Consider the following 22,676-nt stretch of genomic DNA (forward strand, 5'->3'; position numbering starts at 1 on the left):
ATAGAAAGCAGTTTCCATTCTGGAAAAAGCTAGTAGGTCTATTTTCGGTATATTCCAAGAGGCCCATGACTTACTATTAACAAATGGTGACACCTTTATTTGGGCCTTCTCTCTTTCTCTTTTTCCTTTTCTCTCTGAGGCTCTGGCTGCTGACCCCCCACTCACAGGGCTGTTCTAGACCAGTCATCTGGTCACCCATACCCTGCTGTCCAGACAGCTGGGTACAGCCCTAACCCAGTAGAATTTAGTCTTCACACCACCTCAAAGGAAGCACTTGTGCTCTTGTTTTTTTGCATTGGATGAATTTCCATCCACCACTGATGACCAGCATGCTGACTTTGACAGACCTGATGCATCTATAGGAATTTGCAGCAGGGTTTTCAATGCGGGGCTTATGACTGTTTCGTGTGTGGTAATCTCTAGAGAGAGGTGTGATGGCCTCACTGAAGCTAGGCAGGTTGAATGAGTTCCTTAATTTCCTCAAGGTGTTCTTTGCATTCATTTTCAGGCTGACCCCTGATAAGAATGAGGGCCCCTGCTATAAGGAGCAGACAGAAATCTTGCACTCCAGTTTTTTCTTTTTTTTTTTCAGGGAGCAGGGCTGCATATTTAGTGCAGCTGATGCAGAGGAAAGACTGACAAACTGCTGCAGAAAGATTGCCAGAGGTGTGGATTGATTGTTCCCCTAGACCAGCACTTGCTGTTTCAAAAAAATAAATCTGCGTTGCCATCTCAACCTTACCCTCATATTTGGTTATCTTTGAGCATTCAGTGACTGGGAAGGGGGGGGGGATCATAAATAAAGCTGCCATTTTTTTGTTTTTGTTGCTGTTGCTTCACCACCCTGGACTGACTTCTTTAGACAGAAACAGAGACAGAGACAGAGACACAGAGGGAGAGAGGGAGAGGCACCACAGCACTGAAACTTTCCCTAGTGCAATGGCAAAGCAGGTTAGGCTATCTTGCTGGCCACTTAAACACCTCATTTGTTAAGTCTGACTAGGGATTAAGGAGCTTATTAAATGACATTACAAGACTTCAGCTAGAGGCCCTGAGTCCAACCCCCTATTAAACACCCTGAGACTGGACAGCGTTCATGAGGCCATTCACTTCAGAAGTGGACAACACATAGTACAAGCCTTGAACTTCAGAGCAGGAAGTGGTGAAGTGTGCTGCTTTTCCACCTGGCTCCCGATCTGGGGTTGAGTTCTTATTGCAGCATAGACTGGTTTGAAGGAGCATGGTGTTCCCACAGGTGAAGGAAGCAAAGGTGAGAATTTGGGGGAAGTTGGCTGCTCCTGCACTGGAGTCAGCAGGGTTGTGTATGGGGGAAAAGGAAACTGGGCAGAGTGGGATTCCAGGGAGTCTCTTTGGGTTTCCAAGAGAACTTGACTGTTTGCTGTCCATGGGGCTTGGTTCTGCTATATCTAGTTGCTATATCTGTGAATATGTATGTATATCTACCTACCTATCTATACCTATATTTCTTTCTTTCTTTTTTTTTTTGCCTCCAGGGTTATTGCTGGGCTCAGTGCCTGCACTATGAATCCACTGCTCCTGGAGGCTATTTTTCCCATTTTGTTGCCCCTGTTGTTATGCTTGTTGTAGTTATTATTGTTGTCATAGCTGTTGTTGTTGGATAGGACAGAGAGAAATGGAGACAAGAGAGGAAGACAGAGAGGAGGAGAGAAAGATAGACACCTGCAGACCTGCTTCACTGCTTGTGAAGCAACCTCCTGCATGTGGGGAGCTGGGGGCTCGAACCAGGATCCTTACGCTGGCCCTTGCACTTTGCGCCATGTGTGCTTAACCCACTGCACTACAGCCCGACTCCCTATACCTATATTTCTATATGTATTTGAAGCACTAGAAAATGAACACATGGTCCTATGCATTCATAACACTGCTGAGAAGACTCCTCAACCCATTTTTTTATTCTTTATCTTTTACTTTTTTTTTTTTTATGAGAGAGAAACAGAGTAAGAGACAGAAAGAAGAGAGGTGACTCAATACTGCTCCATCACCCTTGGTATCCCCAGATGGCAGAAGGGTTCAGACCTCATGCAGAACATGCCGTGAGGTGTACTGGATCTGCTATCTCCCAAACCTATTCATTCATTCATTTATCTATTTAGTGAAAAAGAGAAAGAAACATCAGAATACTGGTTTGGCATATGTGGGGCTGAATGCTGAATCTGGGGACATGATGAGTCTATGCTCTGCCCTGCCATGGTCACTGATATACTTGACTTAATATGAGACTCATAGAGATTACAAAGCTAGGGGGCCTGGTGGTGGTGCACCAGGTTTAGTAAGTGCACATAGTACAAAGCACAAGGACCCGCTCATGGATCCTGGTTTGAGCCCCCAGGTTCCCACCTGCAGGAGGACACTTCACAAGTGGTGAAGCAGGTCTACAGGTGTTTATCTTTCTCTCCCCCTCTCAATCTTCCCTTCCTCTCTCAATTTCTCTGTCCTAGCCTATTAAAAAATGGGAAAAAATGTCCTCCAGGAGCTGTGGATTTATAGTGCTAGCACTGAACTCCAGCGATAACCCTGGAGGAAAAAAAGGGAGGGGGGAAGATTGCAAAGCTGTGTTTGACTGTCACCATATTTCCAGATGTGATTTGTTCATTTTTTCCTTTTCTTTAATGCTTCTAGATCCTTCTACCTGTTTACTCTGCTCACTTTCATTTTACTCTAGAATGACCTGGCAGGTGGTTCTCCCTGCCTGCCTGTGACTGTCTGTATAGGAAGGACCTTACCTCGGATTCCTTCCCTGACTTAGAGGTCAGGGTTTTACTCACTATCCTATTCATATTTTCAGATGCCTTCTGTTTACTCCCTCTTTTAAAATTTTTTTAATTTATTTTAATGAAATACAGAGAGAGAGAGAGACCAGTTCACTGCTCTCTCTGGCTTATGGTGGTGCTGGGGATTGAACCTGGGACCTCAGAGCCTCAGGCAGGAAAGTCTTTTGCAGAACCATTATGCTGTATCCCCAGCCCTTACCCCCCTCATTTTATATGCATGTAGTGGAACTCTGTCTTTTTTTAGTACTTGTGTGTCTAAAGGAGACTTTCTGTAAACAGTGTGATCATTTTCTAGCTTTAAAGAATCACAATGTGAAGGTATGTGGGGGAGTTTCCTTGTTTTCTAGAACTAGTACTGTTGACACTGGATGCATTCCCTTCTGCTCTTGTTGTGCATGGTTTGTTTTTACTTTCTGGCAGTTGTTTACATACTTCAGTCTTTAAAATGTCATGTGTGATCCACATTCATTGCCAGGAGCACTCAGTGGACCTTTCTGTGTAGGAACATACTTTGTACTCTGTCTTGGCCATCTCCAGTCTATGCTCTTTGATGCTTCGAATTGTTGGCTGTTGTGCATCTTGTGTTCATGGTGTACTTTGCAACATTTCTTTTGTTCTTCTCCATCTCTCACAGATTTTATTTTCCAATTTGTCTTTGGCTTTTTTAGTATCACCTGTCAATTTGAATTTTAAGAGTTCTTTCTTTTCTCTTATTGTTTTAGCTTCTATTCCTTTTTTTTTAAAAATGGATTTAATAGCTTTTGGCCTAAGAATACTACTTATATATATATTTGTTCTAACTCCTTTATTATGTTTCCTCCAGATCCCTTCCCCTTCCTGTGTCTCTCTGTCTCTATTTCATGCTCATCTCTCTGTTCATAATTAGTCATGAAGAACCAAGAAATTGGAAGCTTTGTGTGGTTGACTTGATTTAGCAACTGGTCAACTTCTCTGTGTCTGTTTGTGGAGTGATGAGATGGATAAGTCTTTTAAAATTTTCATTGGGGAGTTAATGTCTTACAATGCAGTTGTTGACACATGGGTATGATTTCTCATCTCCTCATGCCTCATGCAACAGAATTTCAAGGTTCATGCCACCCCCTAGTTTTCCTTCCCCAGAGTCCTTTGCTTTGGTTCAATACACCACACCAATAAGATGAACAAGTCTTAATGCCTGGAGGTGCTTGCTCCTTATTCAATGACTCCTAGCAGAGATCCTTAATTTCCTGTAGAGATTCTAACCCATGCTAACAGCTTCCAGGGTGTGTATGGCAGAGGTTGGGTGGGGGTAGGAATGAATGTGGAGAAGCAAGTTGGGGGATGCAAGTCTCTGGTTTCCTACTCCAGGTATGTGGTCAGGCAGAAGGGAGCTCCATGGATGCGTGGGTTGGGAGGCCTTCTGGGTTGGCCAGTTGCTTTGTGAGTTTCATCTGCCCCCCACCGCTCCCAACACTTCTGGCCTTTCTCTTCATCTCCAAGACCACAAGACCATACCAGTTCCAACATCCTTTGGGAAACCTTCCCCTAAAACTTGAGCTCTGTGTACAAGCTTGTCTCTGACCCCCTTAGCAAGAGCTTTAGTCTTTTTATTAAATTTATTTTTATGGTCTCTTTTATTTATTTATTTATTTAAATTTATTTATTTATTAACATAAAGGAAAACCATAGGATAAGAGGGGTACAACTTCACACAATTCCCACCACCAGAACTCTGTATTCCCCTTCTCCCCTGATAGATTTCCTATTCTTTTAAAAAATTTTTTTATTTATAAAAAGGAAACATTGACAAAACCATAGGACAAGAGGGGTACAACTCGGCACAGTTCCCACCACCAGCACTCCGCATCCCATCCCCTCCCCTGATAGCTTTCCTATTCTTTAACCCTCTGGGAGTATGGACCCAATGTCACTCCAGACTACATCAAGAGCTTTAGTTTTTATTTTATTTTATTTTTTTAAAGAACTTTAGTTTTAAGAAGTTGTTTAGCCTCCTCCACCCACTTTGCATTTTTCATATTATCTACTGGCAATCATGCTTCTGATTACCAGTTATACTCTATTCTCTCTGATCCGGTGTGTTCATTACTTTTTAATTCTTTCTTGATTATTTCATGGGGCCTGAGGGTAACAGGACACTCATGGGGCCAGTATATTCTATTCACTAGGTTTCTCATCAGTGTTTCATTTGCACTGCACTGTCATGTTTTGTGTCTTCCCGAAGAATCTCCTTACATTCCACTGGGTCTAGGGTAAGAATTTAAGAAGGATCCCCAAAGTTTGTTAAATAATCTAGTGGTCACTAGGTCTGTAGGCTGGGGGTGGGGTGGGCGAAAAGTGTTCTGCCTTTGTATCTCCATCTACTCCTCCTGAAAAATCAGGCAACTCATCCTCCAGGAATATTTGCATCTGACAGGTGCCAGGAATGGAATCATTCTGACTTTGGTCCTGATCTGAGTTGGGTCTACACTGAGCTTTGTGACCTGCCTGGGCTAGCTCAACCTGACATGTGCTGTATAGAGCACTCATGTAGATTCAAGGTGCCTAACACACAGGTTGGGCAACCAATTCTGGATTTATTTTGTCCCTCCAAGGTCTATAAGATCACCTTCCCCTATGTTCAGTGGGGAGGATGGTCTGAAGTGACCCAGGGGTGGGTGTGACTTGGGGGTTAAACATCTGTTCACACACAGTTCCTTCTAGATTGTGAACCCCTCACATCCAGGGAGTGGGCGGGGTATCTCCCTGTGCATCAGGGAGTCTGTGTGGAATCAAGCCAAGCCACAGGAGGGAGGATCCTTGGGGAAGACAGAGTCTCTGCTTTTGTTAACCATTCCCTTCTCTGCTCAAGTGCACAGCTGGGAGTGAGCCAGAGATAGTGACTCATCATGATGAGAATTGGGGAGGCAAGGGCAACCTCTACCATGGGGGCCAGAGCTGTGTTCTGAAGTGCAGTGGACCTGTCCTACCCCCAGCAGTTGGGAGAGCAGGGAAGGGATTGCTTAGCTTCCCCGGAATCCATCCAAATCATCTCCTCTTAACTTTCTCAAGTCCTTACAGAATTTGCCTTAGGAACTCGATTTCTTATGGTGAAAAATGATGCTTATTTGCCATGAAGGTTAAGAAAAACAGCCCTTGAAAGGGAGTGTGGTTTTGTCAGAGGATTTTTTTTCCTTTAATGGACAGGATTATGTTTATACAATTGTGCATTTTGCGTGCACATTTTTCAAAGAGGAATAAGGACTTTTCAGAGTCAAATGAAATCCCTTAATTAGAAAGCATTTGAAAAAGCAAAATAGGAAATAATACCCACATTTCCAGCCTTGCTTGTGTCTCCTCAGAGGCCTAATCACCAGTGTATGGATTGCTGTTTCTTCTCCTGAAAATAACTGTGTTGTGCAGAAGCTGCAAGCCATGTGGCTTTGAAAGAATGAGGCTGTCAGAATGGTCCAGGTCAAGACAAAGCCTCATGTCAGTATGCCTATGCTGCTACAGCAACAATAAGGCCCTAGTGGGACCCAGGTTTCTGCTGGGATGCCTGGCAGACTCATGCAGATGGTCCTCAGACACACTTGGAAAAACAATGTTTGGGATATGACTCTGAGGCTTTGTTCACATGTACGTGATAGGAGGGGCCCTAGACTGATGGAGTGTGGTGGAGGGGGCACTCTGGACTGATGAGACCCAAGAGGAGACTGAAGACCCTACAGATGAAGTTGTTTTCAATAGGCATTTTTGCTCCTGAATGTTGTCTGTAAACATTTTCCATCATTACTCTAGGGGGCATTACTGGGACTAGGAAGCTGTTAAATTTTCCAAGGTGTACAGAAAGCTTGTCCTTCCCCCACCCCCCAGCAAAAATTCATTAGGTATAAAATGTCTTTAGTACAGCTGTTGAAAAAATTTCTGGTCTAAAACCCCCAAACTCTCAATTTTGATCTATTGTCTTTGCTAGAAGTTTCTGGCTGACTCAGGTGGTGCACATACATCTGTCTGTAACTTAACCTGGAAAATCTTGGGTGATGAGTGGTCAACTTGCTGTGTACTGCTTCTGTAACAGACCAGGTCAGAATTATGCTGGGTGGCATTGCCCCTCTCATGCACTATGTCAGGCATGGCTCATCAGTCTGGGCACTCTTTGTTCTGGTCCCCAGATTCTCAAAGCATTACTTCCATAAAGATGGCAAAAATCAAGTTGGGCTGCCCTATGCAGGAAGATATTGATCTCCTACTTCCTGTTTCATTTGCTATAAATTTGTTATCACTGGAAAGACAAACACATACTCCCACCTCTGTATTTACCAGCCTTCTTCACCTGTCATCCTTTGAAGTGTGTTTTAAAAGGCACAAACATAGAGCAGGCTGAGGAGATAGCATAATGGTTTTGCAAAAGGGCTTTCACACTGGTGACTCAAACTTCCAGGTTTAATCCCTTGCAGCACCATAAACCAGAGCATAGCAATACTCTGACCTCTCTATATCTCTTTCTCATTAAAAAACAAATGGATGGGGGAGTTGGGTGGTAGCACAGTGGGTTAAGCGTACATGGTACAAAGCGCAAGAACCAGCATAAGGATCCCTGTTCGATCCCCCAGCTCCCCACCTGCAGGGGAGTCCTTTCACAGGCGGTGAAGCAGCTCTGCAGTTGTCTCTCTTTCTCTCCCCCTCTCTGTCTTCCCCTCCTCTCTCCATTTCTTCATGTCTTATCTAACAACAATGACATCAATGACTACAATAATAACTATAACAATAAAAAACAATGGCAACAAAAGGGAAAGTAAATAAAAAAACCAAACAGACAAGCAAAAACCAAAAATCGAAAGCAAAAACAAAATAATATATAAAGCGCATCAATATGGAAGGTGTACCCCAGGAAAGGATCAGATGGAAGCTCTTTTATTTTTTTTTATTTTTCCCTCCAGGGTTATTGCTGGGCTTGGTGCCTGCACCATGAATCCACCGCTCCTGGAGGCCACTCCCCCCCCTTTTGTTGCCCTTGTTGTAGTCTCGTTGTGGTTATTATTATTGCCATTGTTGATGTTGTTCATGTTGGATAGGACAGAGAGAAATGGAGAGAGGAGGGGAAGACAGAGAGGTGGAGAGAAAGATAGACACCTGCAGACCTGCTTCACCGCCTGTGAAGCGACTCCCCTGCAGGTGGGGAGCTGGGGGCTCGAACCGGGCGGGATCCTTACACTGGTCCTTGAGCTTTGTGCCACATGCGCTTAACCCACTGCGCCACTGCCCAACCCCCCAGATGGAAGTTCTTATGGACCTTCTGTGTATGAAATTTAATATCTGTGAAGCTATCAAGTTTAGGCCATACTAACCATTGACTGAGAACATAGAAAGATTCAGTAGATTGGTAGACTTTCTACAGATTGAACAGAAGACTTATGCCAAGCAGGACAAATGTGGCTGAGAGACTAGTTGGAGAAAGACAGGGAGGATCCAGGAAGGTGTGAGTTCCAACTTGAATGAAGGAAGGGAGCTGATAAAAGTAACCAAGAACAATGTTAGTTATGCTACCTCATGCTCAGGCTTGACATGTGTGGGCTCCTGGCATAAAGAGATCTGTGTATGTGCTTCTAGGAGGCAGAGTTGACAGAGGTAGGAACTCTTCCACTGAGGAAGGAGCTCTCTGTCATAGAGATGAAACTAAAGAAGAGAAAGCATTGCTTGAGCTTAGCCTAGAAACTTCTCAGGACCCATCTTTCACCAGAAGTCAATCATTCTTGAACATTTGCAGGAGGGGATCAAAGATCTAGTGACTATGTCAATAAGCTCTGTCAAGTAGATTCCACATCTCAGACAACTCTGTACAACCCGATTACTGTCTCTCTTCTCCATGCTGTTATTGTTTCTTGTCTGGACACTACCGTGGACTCCATACGGCCTCTAAATTGTCTCCAGATGACCTCTACTTGTGCGCCTTTCCCATATGTTCTTACAGAGCAGGATAAATCATATTTCTGATCATGATCTTATCTATTACTCAAACCTTTAAATGGTTTCTATCACACTTCACATGGAATGAGGAGTGACATCATGGTCTACAAGGCCCAAACCATCTGTGCCACCTACCTGGTTTCTCTCTCTCTGTCCATTCCAACTGTATGGCTCTTCTTTGAGGCATTTAATTCTCAGGAGCCTGTTTGTGCTTTTGATCTTTCCCTCTGCTGTTTTCACCCGTGTAGGAAAGTTCTTTCCCATCCTTGCATAGAAATCTCTTCAGTTCATTTGGATATCTATTCAATATCACCAACTGAAAGTCTATAATTCTTTAAATTCTTACCCTATCTTATAATTTAAACTTACATTATTTATTTATTTGAGTAGTTTTCATTACCCAGTTCCTACCAAATCATAATACTCATATTAGAGGTAACCTTATTTTTCTCATCTCAGTCTTAGAGAATAGAGCATGGCTTGGCTAGTGCAAACATCTGATAAATAGAAGGCTAAATTATCAGTGAGAGGACAAGGAAAAGCAATAATTAAATAATAAAATTTAATTATTAAATGTAATAAAATAATACAATGTAATAAAAAGCTTTATTATATAGAATCAGGTTCCGAGCTGATGCCTGATTACAAGCAGTTAAATCAAGTACTGAATGGTAGACTTGATGGAAAGGATTGGAAGACCCACCAATGAGGTTTAGACACAACCCTTTTTATGAAAAATATAATATAGAGAGATGGCATACTTTAAAGCAATTAACTGGTGCTTAGAGAGTAAGGAGGTGTAAAGTGGGAATTTGTGTTGGGAGTTTCCAATCACAGTTGGTAGGTATAAATTAGAACAACTGCTTGGAGGTGGATTTGGCAATATCTAATAAAGGTGATCCTCTACTTCATCTTCTAGGTTTGTGCTCTTAGGAAAACACACCTAGTCTAAGGAGACATATTTACAATTAAGTGCTGGAGAATTGCTTATTTGTCAAAAAAGATCAAAATGGTCATTAACAAGGAGATGAATGAATGGTTTAGGATAATGCCAAATTATTTATATTGATGGGTCAGCTTTTTTTTTTTTTTTTTTATGGCTGGGCTGTGGCTCACCCAGTAGAGTGCACATATAACTATGCATAACGACCTGGGTTCAAGCTCCTGGATCCCATCTGCAGAGGGACTGTTTCTCCTCTTTTCTCTATTCATCTCTCAATCTCTATCTCTCTGCATCTCAACTTTCATCAAATAAATGTGACTATCAGGAATGGTGGCTCTCATAGGCACTGACCCCCAGTGATAACTTTGGTAAGAAAAACAAATAAACAAAGATTGTTTTTGTTCCCCATCACTGTGGTTTCTTCTTTCAGATAGAATAAGAGAGGTACAGAGGGACAGAGGGAAGTGAAAGACAGAGGAGAGAGGGAGAGAGAGAGAGAGAGAGAGAGAGAGACAGAAAGAAAGCCACCATAGCACAAAAGCTTTCTTTAGTTAGCTGGGGGCTGGAATTGAACATGTATAAACATGAATAAATCTCAACAACTAACAGTAAACTACAGAAAGCTAATTTAACTGTTATTGTAAAAACACATAATATTAAGTAATAATATTAAAATATGTCTGAGCATCTGGGGGTGTCTCAGGAGACAGATGATATGTTTTGCATGTGTGAGGCCCTGGGTTCAGTCCCTAAAACCCCTATTGTAAAGTGGTGCTCTAGTCTCTCCCAAACTAAACAAATACATCTTAAAAAAAAACTAAAAGCATCTGAAATGATGAATGTTAGATATACAGTAATGGTCAGTTTTTTCTTTTTTTTGTAAGGAAGGTTTTTACTTCTACAGAAGGGTACCCAACTCACCAAAAATTCAGCAAGCCAGTACTCTGGGCAAGAAGTCTGGCTTTTTTTCAGTTATTTTTTTTATTAGTGATTTAATATTGATTTATAAAATTATGAGGTAATGGGTATAATTCCATACCATTTCCACCACCAGAGTTCTATGTCCCTATCACTTCTATTGGAAACTGCACTAGTTCTTCCAAGGTTACATATATGGATTGACTATTATTTCTTTTCTTTTTCAGAATGTAAAATATTTCATTTATACTCTATGAAATACTTATTTACAAGATAATATATTTCATACATTAGGTTAAATATATTAATACATTAATCTGGTTTGATTTTATATTTTTTTAGTGATTTGATACTGATTTACAAAATTAAAAGATAATAGGGATGTAATTCCAAGCCTTTCTCACCATTATTAGGTTGACTCTTATTTCTATAACTATCTATGGTCCTGCCTTCTCTTCCTTTCTAAGTCACACCTACATCTATTGATACTTCTGAATGTCCTTCCTTTTTCCTCTTTTCTCTCTGGGTCCTGATGGAGTTGGATTTGAGCCCTCTGGTCATCTTCCCCTAACACTTCCCTTTGGGAGTATGGACCAAAATCCTTTATGGAGTGAAAAAGGTGGGAATTCTGGCTTCTGTAATTGCTTCTCTGCAGGACATGAGTATTAGCACGTTTACCCATACCCACAGCTTGTTCCCATATTTTTCTAATGGGATAGTTCTCTGGAGAGGTGAGATTCCGGGACACCCTGGTGAAGTTGTCTGCTCAGGGAAGTCAGGATGGAATCTTAGTGGTATCTGCAACTTGGTGGCTGAAAGATAATGAGATGTGAAGCAGTACCAGACAATAAAATTAAACAATAACCAGGAACCAAAAAAAAAAATAGGAATAGAGAAGATAAGTATAGGGATCTTAGGGTGGAAAGAAGTTAGGAAGTCTATTTTAGGTATGTTCCTAGGGGCTCATAACTTTAGTAATTTTTGTTTGAGATTGATAGCAAGCCAGCAGGTGGATTTAAAATATTGTCTGGGAAGATGGTGTCAGAGTTGAGAACAAGGCTAGAAAGCTGGATTAGGGCAGAAAGCAGCTACCAAACTTGAAGAAAATATCTAAATACAATTAACTGTTTACTCCATTGATCTGACCCAAGGCCCATATATATTCACATTTAGCATAAGTGCCTGTGTAAGCTTTGAGTCCCTATCAGTCTGAGCTTGCAGTTCATAGTCACAGCTGTATTCATTTAAGGAACAGTCATCCTCAGGTGGTATGGTAGGATGACCCAGCCTCCTTCTGGATAGTGAGGTAGTCTCTACCATTGCTGCTTTATAGTGAGGATAAGATCCTAGAAAATCCCATGAGAGGGCTTATGATGTCATTCCTGATGGAAGTGAGATAATGGTCAGTTTTGATAAAGAGATGTTTAGGAACACTTAGAAAAAAAAAACATAAGGCTTCAATCTTACCATTAATATGTGAAGTTTAAGAAATAGGAAGAAATATGGCAAAAGACATTGATATTGGAAAGGAAGAAACAATGCATGTAATGTGATTTTCTACATAGAAAATCTTCACTACTTCATATAAAATAATTTTAGAGTTAACAAATAAGTTAGCAAGATACAAGTGAGCATGCAAAGATCAGTCACATTTTGATGTACCAACAATAAACTTATAAACTATAAAAAGCAAAACTGAAGATATTATCAAACTCTTAAAATAAAATAAATATTTAGGCACATATATTATAAAATATTCATAGAAAACTGTGTACTGAGAATTTTTAAATGCAGATAAAATAAATCTGACAAATGGAGAAATATTCATTATTAAAGGATTGGGAGATTCAATGTAATAAAGGTATTGATTTTACTCCAATTGATCTCTAGATTAAACTCAGTTCTATAAAATTCCCAGTGAATATTTTTGTAGATATAGACAAGCTTAGTTTAAAATGTGTATGTCCCTTGGGTAGAAGACCTCACCAATGTGTCCTGGAATCCCACCTTTCCAGAGCCCTGCCCCACTACGCAAAGGCAGAAACAGGCAGGTAGGGAGCAGGCTTGAACCCAGGCCCTTACACATAGTACTGTATTCATGTATGTTGTACTTTTTAATTGCTATTTTCTACTTGATAAGATAACTTTTCCTAGTTTTCTTTAATTCTTTGTTCATGGTTTTCTTTGGAACTTATACCTCATTTGAGACAGTTGATTTAGAGTCTTATCTACAATACTTAGCAGGGACATTATTCTAACAGTGTCATATTTATCCTGTGAGTGGGTTATGCTTTCTCATTTCTTTTAAAAATGTATAATCTGCTTTTGTTAAAAAAAGACATTTTTCAGACTATAATGTGGCAGATTTAGAATATAATATGACTTCCTCTTCCCCTGTGGCCAGAGTTTGTTGTTGCTTCTTGTTTATATTGTTTGTTTGATTAAGTGAACTTTCCTAAATATTTTTATTTGCAAATATTGTATTCTTTGTCATGTGTGTCTTATGAAGTCTCTATTATATTATCATAGTGATCTGAGAGTGATGTGATAGAGATTTTTCATAAGTGCCTGGGGTCAAAAATAAATAAGTAAGCAAATAAGAAACAAGCATAAACAAAATCTCTTCAGAGCCCTCCTGCAAAACTTAGCCAGACTGTTTACAACTCTGCCTTAACCTTTACTTCTTGTTCTCATGGGAACTAAATATCAGCCAGAGGGAGGAGCTTAGGGATTCCTTAGTAACCTCCTCTCTCTCTCTCCCTCTTCCCTCTCCCTCTCTCTCTCCTTCTCCCCACCCCTCATAAAATCAGCCAGAAGAAGGTTGTATCTCACTCACAGATGGGATCAAAGAAACAAGGCAAAGGATAATGCAGGGTGAATACATAATGGATTATGGTCTACTGCAACAGATTCAGGGACTCAGAAGCAGGGGGCTCACTAATGGGAGGTTGGGAACTTAAGTCTGTATGATAAAATAAGATGATGATTTGGCTGAGGATGCAGTGTACTGATACCTATCTTAGGGAAGAGTAGAAATGTGCCCTTGTGATAACAAAAATCTAGTAAATCAAAATTTACTCAGTAGAGTGAATTGGAATTAAAAAAGAGAGAAAAAATATTAATTACATAAGAATTTTTAGATTTGATACCAGAAGCATAAACCATAAAGGAACATGGATAAATGGGTCTTCATGAACATTTAAAATTTTTTCATAGTGGTGGGGAGAATACAGGTCCAAAAAGGATGATGGAGGGCCTAGTGGGGGTTGTATTGTTATATGGAAAACTGGGAAATGTTATGCATGTACAAACTATTGTATTTATTGTGGAATATAAGACACTAATTCCCCAATAAAGAAATTTAAAAGAAAGGGAAAATTTTTTTTATAGTTCTCTGAAAGGTAGCACTGTGGTTAGAATGCTGGACTTTCAAACACTAGGGGTGGAGTTCAATCTCTGGAAGTCAATATGCCAGAGTGATGCTCAGGTTCTTTTTCCTCTATCACTTACACATTAATAAATCTTAAAGGTGGTGGCAACCTCACCTTTCCAGAACCTTACTCCATTATGGAAAGATAAAATAGGTTGGGGGTATTACTTGGGGTCCTAGTCGGGGAGTCCTGGGGTTCCCACACAGACATGATGGGCCTAGACCTCTAACAAATCCCTGTCATCACTGTCGCTGGTCATCTCCATCAGGAACAACATAATGGACCCCTTTGGGGGCCCTCATAGGACCCTGCCCTCAGTGTGGATTAACAATGACAGAGAATGTTCCATTCTCCAAAGGGAGGACAACATACTCTATCTACCACCTGAGGAAGATGAATCCTGAAAGTGGTGCAACCTGGAATGTTCCCAACCATGACCACAGAGTGCCAGCTCAGACCTACAGGGATGCAGAGATTACGTAGGCTCCTGTGCTGAATATGGGCCCCAGATCAAACTGACGGGGTTTACAGTCCACAATGTTTATATACTTGTCACATATCTGGGAGCTACTCTCTTCCCTGATTTAGTTTTCTAGCCCTTTTCCCAGCCATGACATCATCTCCCTAGACAATAACTTGGGTCCACCTGCATATCAGAAGTCAGGCTCAGGCAAAAACTAGTAAAGTCATGGGCCCCTTGGAATATAACTAAAATAGAACTATTAGCTTTTTAAAAATGGAAACCCCAAATCTTCCTCTGCAATATTACAGCCTTTAGGTTCATGATTAATCAACAATTTGTTTTGCATTATATCTTAACCCTTTATCAGCCACCAGGTTCCACATTCTACCATGATGCCAGTTGGACTTCCCTGGGCAGACAACCTCAACAATGGGTCCTAGAGCCCTGCTTCCCCAGAGCCCTACCTCACTAGAGAAACAGAGAAACAGGCTGGGATTATGGAATGACCTGTCAATGCCCATGTTCAGTGGGGAAGCAATTACAGAAGCTAGACTTTCTACCTTCTACACCCCATAAGGATCCTGGGTCCATACTGCCAGAAGGATAAAGAATAGGAGAGCTTTCGGTGGAAGGTCTGGCTTCTGTATTTGCTTCCCTGCTGAATATGGGCGTTGACTGGTTGATCCATACTCCCAGTCTCCCTCTCTCTTTCCCTAGTAGGGTGGGTCTCTGGGGAAGCAGAGCTCCAGGACACATTGGTGGGGTCCTCTGTCCAGGGAACCTGGTGGCTGAAAAGAGAGTTAACATACAAAGCCAAACAAATTGTTGAATAATCATGGACCTAAAGGGTGAAATAGTGCAGATGAAGTGTTGGAGGGTACTCACTGCAGACTCTTATGTACTTTTGCTTTCAGGTATATATTTTGCCCTAGTTTATGGATTTGTGTAAACATATGCTCTATCTCACGGGATCGTCTATATCTAGGTTTTGGGACTCTGTTAGGAAGTGAACCACCTGGAATGGAATTAGAGAATACTATGAAAGGAAAGGTCTCACCTGAGTAATGAAGCTGAAAGGTTGTCATTCCACACCTGAAGTCTCTGGACACAGTCTGAAGTGAAGCATGCTGAGGTAGCACTCATTGTGTTGATTAGGTTGGGATGGCAGATGGAATATTATTTGGTATGAACTGAGAGAAGCATGCAGGAAAGTGGGCCCCACCCTAAGGTTCCAGGACTGGGAGAAATATAGGCTCTATAGTGGAAATGTGAGGTTCCTGCTGTCTTAGGGTTCAAGAAAACAATAGATAGTTATTGTTATCATCATATTATTGGTGATTGGGTTAACTTTGAAAAGTCCCTTTGTATGGATCGACCAGTCAATGCCCACGTTCAGCGGGGAAGCAATTACAAAAGCCAGACCTTCCACCTTCTGCAACCCACAATGACCTAGGGTCCATACTCCCAGAGGGATAAAGAATGGGAAAGCTATCAGGGGAAAGGTGGGGTATAGAGATCTGGTGGTGGGAATTGTGTGGAGTTGTACCCTTCCTATCCTACTGTTTTGTTAATGTCTCCTTTTTTAAAATAAATTAATTAATTAAAAAAAAAGAATATGAGAGCTTTCAAGGAAGGGGATAGGATAGGGAGTTCTGATGGTAGGAATTGTCTAGAATTGTATTCCTCTTATCCTATGGTCTTGTCTTGTTGGTGTTTCCATTTTATAAATAAAAATTATATATATATAGAAAACAGGCTGGGCGTATGAATAGACCTGCCAACATCCATGTCCACACAGAAGGAAATCCAGAAGTCACCTTCTGTACCTCATAAAGAATTGGTCCATGCTCCCAGAGAGGAATAAAATATAGGGAAGCTTCCACTGGAGGGGCTGGGACATAGAACTCTGGTGGTGGGAACTGTGTGGAATTATACCCTGGTTACCTTACAATCTTGCTAATCATTATTAAATTACTAGTAAAAATTTGAAAAAGTATAAAAAAATGAAATGAAATTTTGTCATAATAAAGTAACATACTGAAAGGAAATAGTTGCAAATCACATAGCCACATACGCAAAACACCTACATTCATCTGTACGTGAAGGCAGACTAAATCTCGAGTATATACTGATTAGTTGGAAACCTGAAAAAAAATTAAAAAAAGACATAGCCAGAATATGGGTAGAATATAAGAACAGACATTTCACTGAAGAGGCTAAACAGATGGCAAATAAGTTCATAAAAAGGTGTCCGACACCATTAGGAATGCAAATGAAACTACAATGAGATTTCACTGCATACCTATCAGAATGCACAAAAGTAAAGAGCTGACAATACCAACTGCTGGGGAGGATGTAGAGAAATGGGATCCCTCTTATGCTGCTGGTGGGAATGTAAATGCTGAAGCAGTTTGGCTTTTTCTTAAAAACCTGAACATGCCACTAGTATATGACCCAGCAATTGCACTGCTGAGCACTTATCCCAGAGAAATGAAGACTCGTGTACATGGCAAAATCTATACATGAATGTTCACATCAGCTTACTCATAACACCTCAAGAGCAGCAAAAATGCCCCTCGATGAGTGAATGGCTAGTTATAAAAGTGGTACATTTATACCACAGGACACTATTTAGCAGTGACTAGGGATGAACTATTTTTGCCAGTGCAGCTTGGGCGGATGTCAAAGGAAATGTGCTGAGTGAAAAAGATTTTCACACACAAAGATACATGGAAATATCCCTATACATTGTGCACACACATATGTTTTCATGTGTGTGTATTTATACAAAGAGACATACTCACATGACTGTAAACAGAACTGGCAATGTCTATAGAGTTCCATGGATTTTACTAATATTAATTTCCTCATTATGATTTTGCACTATATTATGCAGATGTTACCTTTGGGCAAAGCTGAGGAAACAATGCATGTAATCTCTTGAAACACAAGCCCTTCAATTTTCAGTAGATCTATAATCACTTCAAAATGTAAAAGCTAAGGAAAAGAGAAGATGTTTTCTTCTGGCCCAGGATATTTCTAAGAAGCAGTGTGATTGGCAATCTATAATCACATTATTTCCCCCTCCAATCTCACTTAATCCAGACCTCTTTGTTCCATGAAACCTTTCTGTTGCTGGAATATGATCTATTTAAAAATATTTTTATTTACTTATTTTTTTAACCTGAGAATAGCAACTTGTAAAGATCTCAGTTTCCTCCATAGACACCAAAGGAAACAGACCTGTCTTACCACGTGTTAGGGTCCCTAGCACCTGTTTGGTGCTCCGTTCTGGTTTATGATGATGCCAGGGACCTCCAACTCTTAGTTATAGCAGTGTTTTACATAACCACTATACTATATTCCTAGTCCCCTGATTCCTTTTAAACATCCACTTTCAATTAAATTGGTAATTGTATATTTCCTACACATTTGTATTTTTTGCTTAGTGATATTTATATTGATGCCAAAAATCTCTAAATATTTTCATTTATGTATTTCTGTTGATAGTTTCTTTAAAAATAAAATACAAGCAATAGCAACACTAGTTTGGAATACCTTCATTTTATCACTTCCCTGTAATGTAAATTTGTTTCTCTTATTCCCCCCCTTTCATTCCTCTTACACCCCAAGAGTTTACCCTGATATGAAGGGAGAGCTGGCACCAGACTAGAAGAGGAGATTGGGAAGTTGAGGAGGAAATCAGAGTTGGGGTTGTATGTAACCTCAGGGTCCATGCTTCATCTGTGATATTTACCCCAGGAACTGCAGGAAGAGGAATTATCAAGTAACAGATGTTAGTAAACCCCAACATGTGGAGGTGCAGGTCTGTTTCCTTTGGTATCAATAGGGAAACTGTGACCTGTACAAGTAGCCTGACATTCACTTAGTGGCATGTGAAATGGAGCCTTTAGGGATAGGGGTGGGGGAGGGAAGGGAGAGGGAGGAGAAGGAGGAACAGGAGGATGAGACTATACAGTTATCTTGGTCCTGAGCACCTACATAGTACAAATATGGGACTGGTGTGGGCCACATCTACTCCAGTAGTTACTGGGTGGGTTGGCTTGTTGATCAAACATGTGAAGGATCAATTAACAACTGCAGGAAGTCCTGACTCCTGGGATCCTTTTTGGTATTGGAAAACCTCAGTGTTTAAATATATGATCTAGCCTGAATAGACCTGAGGCACTGCAGTTGATTTTTTTCATTCTAACCCTGGTTATTCCCACAACCCCTCCTCCTTACTCCCTCCTCCTCCTTCCTTACCCTGCTCCTCCTCCTTCTTCTCCTCCTTTCCCCCTTTTTCTTTACTAGAGCACAGTGCATTCTGGTTTATGGAGGTGATGGGGATTGAATGTGCGACCCCAGAACTGTAGACATTCAAATCTTTTGTGTAGCTGTTATGCTATCTCCCTATCCTAAGATGGCTCCCTGGGAGGAACCTGAAACATTTAATAATTTTTCTCAAAGGAGGCTGAGCTAATTGCAAGCAAGACAATTCAGTGATTGAAGTGGGCGAGATGGCACAATTGCACGTTCTCCTGCATTCTACCCTAAACTCGTGGTTTGGTCTTTCTTCTTCTTCTTCTCCTTCTCCTTCTCCTTCTCCTTCTCCTTCTCCTTCTCCTTCTCCTTCTCCTTCTCCTTCTCCTTCTCCTTCTCCTTCTCCTTCTCCTTCTCCTTCTCCTTCTCCTTCTCCTTCTTCTTCTTCTTCTTCTTCTTCTTCTTCTTCTTCTTCTTCTTCTTCTTCTTCTTCTTCTTCTAGCATTTGCCCTTCTTCCGTAGCCAGTTAACAGCATCAGGTTGAGCCTGATGTAAAGTTTCGAGACCTCCTTTGAATCTGGAGAGGTGGCAGTCGTTGACTATGTGGGTCATTGTCTGTAGCCGCAGGGGCAGTTCGGGTCGTCTCTGGCTCCCCAGCGGTGGAACATAGCGGTGCACCGGCCATGGCCTGTTTGATAACGATTGAGGAGAGCCCAATCATAATGTGCTAGGTCAAAGCCAGGTTGACGCTTGCAGGGGTCTGTGATGAGGTGTTTAGGAACTTGAGACAGAGTATGCCGATAATATGAAGTTCAGATCTTAAATGTGCTAGGTCCTGCCTGGGTGGAAAGGTTTTATCTATGACTTAGACCAGTCGCATACAGTGACAATGTGATTTGTTGCAGGGTAAGATGGGATCTATATTACTGCACTGTAAGCATGCAATCCAATTGTCAGTAGAAATACAAGTGATGGAAACCACTACAAGCCTCATTCCCCCTTTTTTTCTTCTTTGGGGATTAATGTTTTACAGTTGACAGTAAAGTACAACAGTTAGTACATGCATAACATTTCCCAGTTTTTCCCCTTATAATACAACCCCCACTAGATCCTCTGCCATCATGTTCCAGGACCTGAACCCCTCACCCAGTGTCTTTTCCTTTAGTGCAATACACCAAGTTCTGCTTAGTATTTTCTCTTCTGATCTTGACAAACATCAATTTTCCCCCAATTGCATTTGGTAGGAATTTTTGAGCATTTGCACAGGGTAGCATGTATCAGTGGACGTTGATGTAAAGGGCATGCAAAATTTATTTATTTTAGATAAAAGCAGAGAGGCAGAGAGAGATAACATGAACAAGACCACAGCACCTAAACTTCTTTCAATATGGTGGGGGTTAGGCTTGAACCTGGGTCATGCACAAGGCAAAAGGGCACATTATCCAATTAGGTCATTTTGCTGACCCATATTTATTTTTAATTAAAAATAAAACATGCTCAAAGTTCAGAAAAACCAATCTGACATTCAACACTAGAAATCAAATCCACTCCTGTATAGGTTCCTGACCACCATCCAACCCCCTGCAAAGGAAGCTTTTTTATTTACCTTGTCAGATTTTACTTGCAATTTCCTTAAAGCCTAGTCACATACTTGGCACATTATATTCGACAAATCATTTTTCAGTTGGCTAGATGCACAGATTCTATGAGTGTAAAGAAGGTGAACAAGAAAAAATGCCCACAAGGATTGCTTTCATTCTTGAATTTAGGCCATTTGGAAATACCCAGGGGAAATCTGAGGAAAGTGAGGGAACACTGGAAATTTCTAGTGTCCCTGAACCCACTGCTTGCCAGGTATGTCTGCCTCCTGGGGCATCTTTTGAGACCTGTAGCCCAAATGAGATATGGATTGGGTCCTTACTCTTACATTTCACGGACCAGCGTGTCAGGGCCATAATGGTCTTACTGTGGTGGTTAAAGAATTTAGACGTTGAGTGGCTTGTAAAGGAGACTTGAGAGTGTACTGGAGCGTGGTTAGTGTGATGGCGTGAGGGCCGAGTGTAGCCTAGGAGGGGCGTTTATTATAGCAGGAAAGGATTTCTAACAGCCTGACATACAGGCGAAATTTGGAAGAACTATCAAAAGTTTATTGATTTGAAACCATTTAGCTTAGAAGAGAGAAGGGTTTTGCCTTACTTACAGCTCCTCCATCACTGGAGTGAGAAGTGCATTTGGAAGGAGGAGTGGATCAGGCAGATGGATAGAAAAGAGAGACAGAGTTTCAGAATTTGCTTATACCTGTGTGCTTGTTCCTTGATGGCTTTGCATACATTACCTCATTTAGTTTTTAATTAGGACTACCTAGGTCTGTAAAGTGTGTGGAACCACCTCCATCTATGAAGTAGTAATAAGAAGGCAGCTCACAGGGCTGGCATTGCTTTACACAAGGATCTAGGTTTGAGGCCCTGGCTACCACATGGGAGCACCTTTAGGGGAGAAGCTTTATGAGGGTGGAATGGTGCTTCAGTGTCTCTCTGTCTCTCTTTATCCTTCTGCCTCTCTCTGTCTCTTATCCTCTATCAAAAAAAAAAAAAAGCCACCAGTAGTGGTGGAATCATGATAACCCTTGTGGCAAAACAAACCCAAAGCACACTCCTATGTTTATATTCTTCACAGTGTCTAAAAGGAAGAGCAACTTAAATGCCCACTGATAGATGACCAGAAAAGAATTTATAGGATATACACTCCATGGAATACTAGTCTGCAGTCAAAAGATAATACAGCGTCCTTTAGGACAGCATAGATGAAAATGGCAGTGGTTATGTTTAGCAAAATAAGAAGTGAAAGACAACTAAATACCCATGGTTTCATTCATATGTGCAATTTAGAAAACTGAAACACATGAACTTGCAAGATAATCATAGTAAAGAACATGTCATCAAATCAGCTCTAAAATTTTGTGAGAACTATAGTGGTTATTGTTGTCAAGGTAGGGGTATAGAAATTTGGTGGTAGGTGCAGTGTGGAACTACATCTTGTAATCTTATGTGAATCATCATTGAGTCACTAATAAAAATAAAGATGGAGGGCTAGGCAGTGGCATACCTAGGTGAATGAACACAGTATATAATATGTAAGAACCGGGGTTCAAGCCCTTAGTCCCCAACTTGCAGAGCAGAAACTTCACTAGCAGTGAAGCAGTGCTATAGGCGTCTCTCTTTCCCTCTTCCTCTTTATCTTCCCTTTCCCTCTCAATATCTCTATGTCTTATTAAATATAAGTTAATATAAGAACACGAGAAAATAATGTTTCTTTAAAAAATAAAGAATGCATCTCACAATCAACTCAACTTGCACACACTGTGAGAGATCATGAAACAGCATGCTTTCTTTAAGGCAGACAGTGTGCTACTAACATGAAGAGGTTTTCAGAAAATGTCTCACTGTTTGATGAATACATCTCTCATATGCCTGAACGTGTTCTTGGTACTGAACTCAAGGACTTACTCCTACTGAGCCTCTGTGCCCTCTAGGTTCTCCCAGGAAGGGCCTGTTTCCCTTGAGAAATCAAGCACAGGGCTACACTATAATGCCACTAGAGAGAGGGGCTTCATGTAATTGGGGAGAGACACGCTGACAGATATTTTTGTATGTACTGAGAACATGCAGAAGCCAGATGGCCTGAGGTTGTACACAGATGTCACCCTCTCTGGATGTGGGGATTCCTAGAACTAGGGAGAATTGGGGGTTCCCTCCTGCCCTAGGGAAGGTCTGGCTCCAATCCTGGCCAAAGGGTAGCTTATACACTGAACTGAAAATTTCTTAAGTCTTTTTTATTAATATTTGATACAACAGAGAGAAATTGAGATGGAAGGGGGGATAGGGAGAGAGAGAGAGAAA

Source organism: Erinaceus europaeus, chromosome 3 (assembly GCF_950295315.1).
Source record: "Erinaceus europaeus chromosome 3, mEriEur2.1, whole genome shotgun sequence".
NCBI classification, from domain to species: Eukaryota; Metazoa; Chordata; class Mammalia; order Eulipotyphla; family Erinaceidae; genus Erinaceus; species Erinaceus europaeus.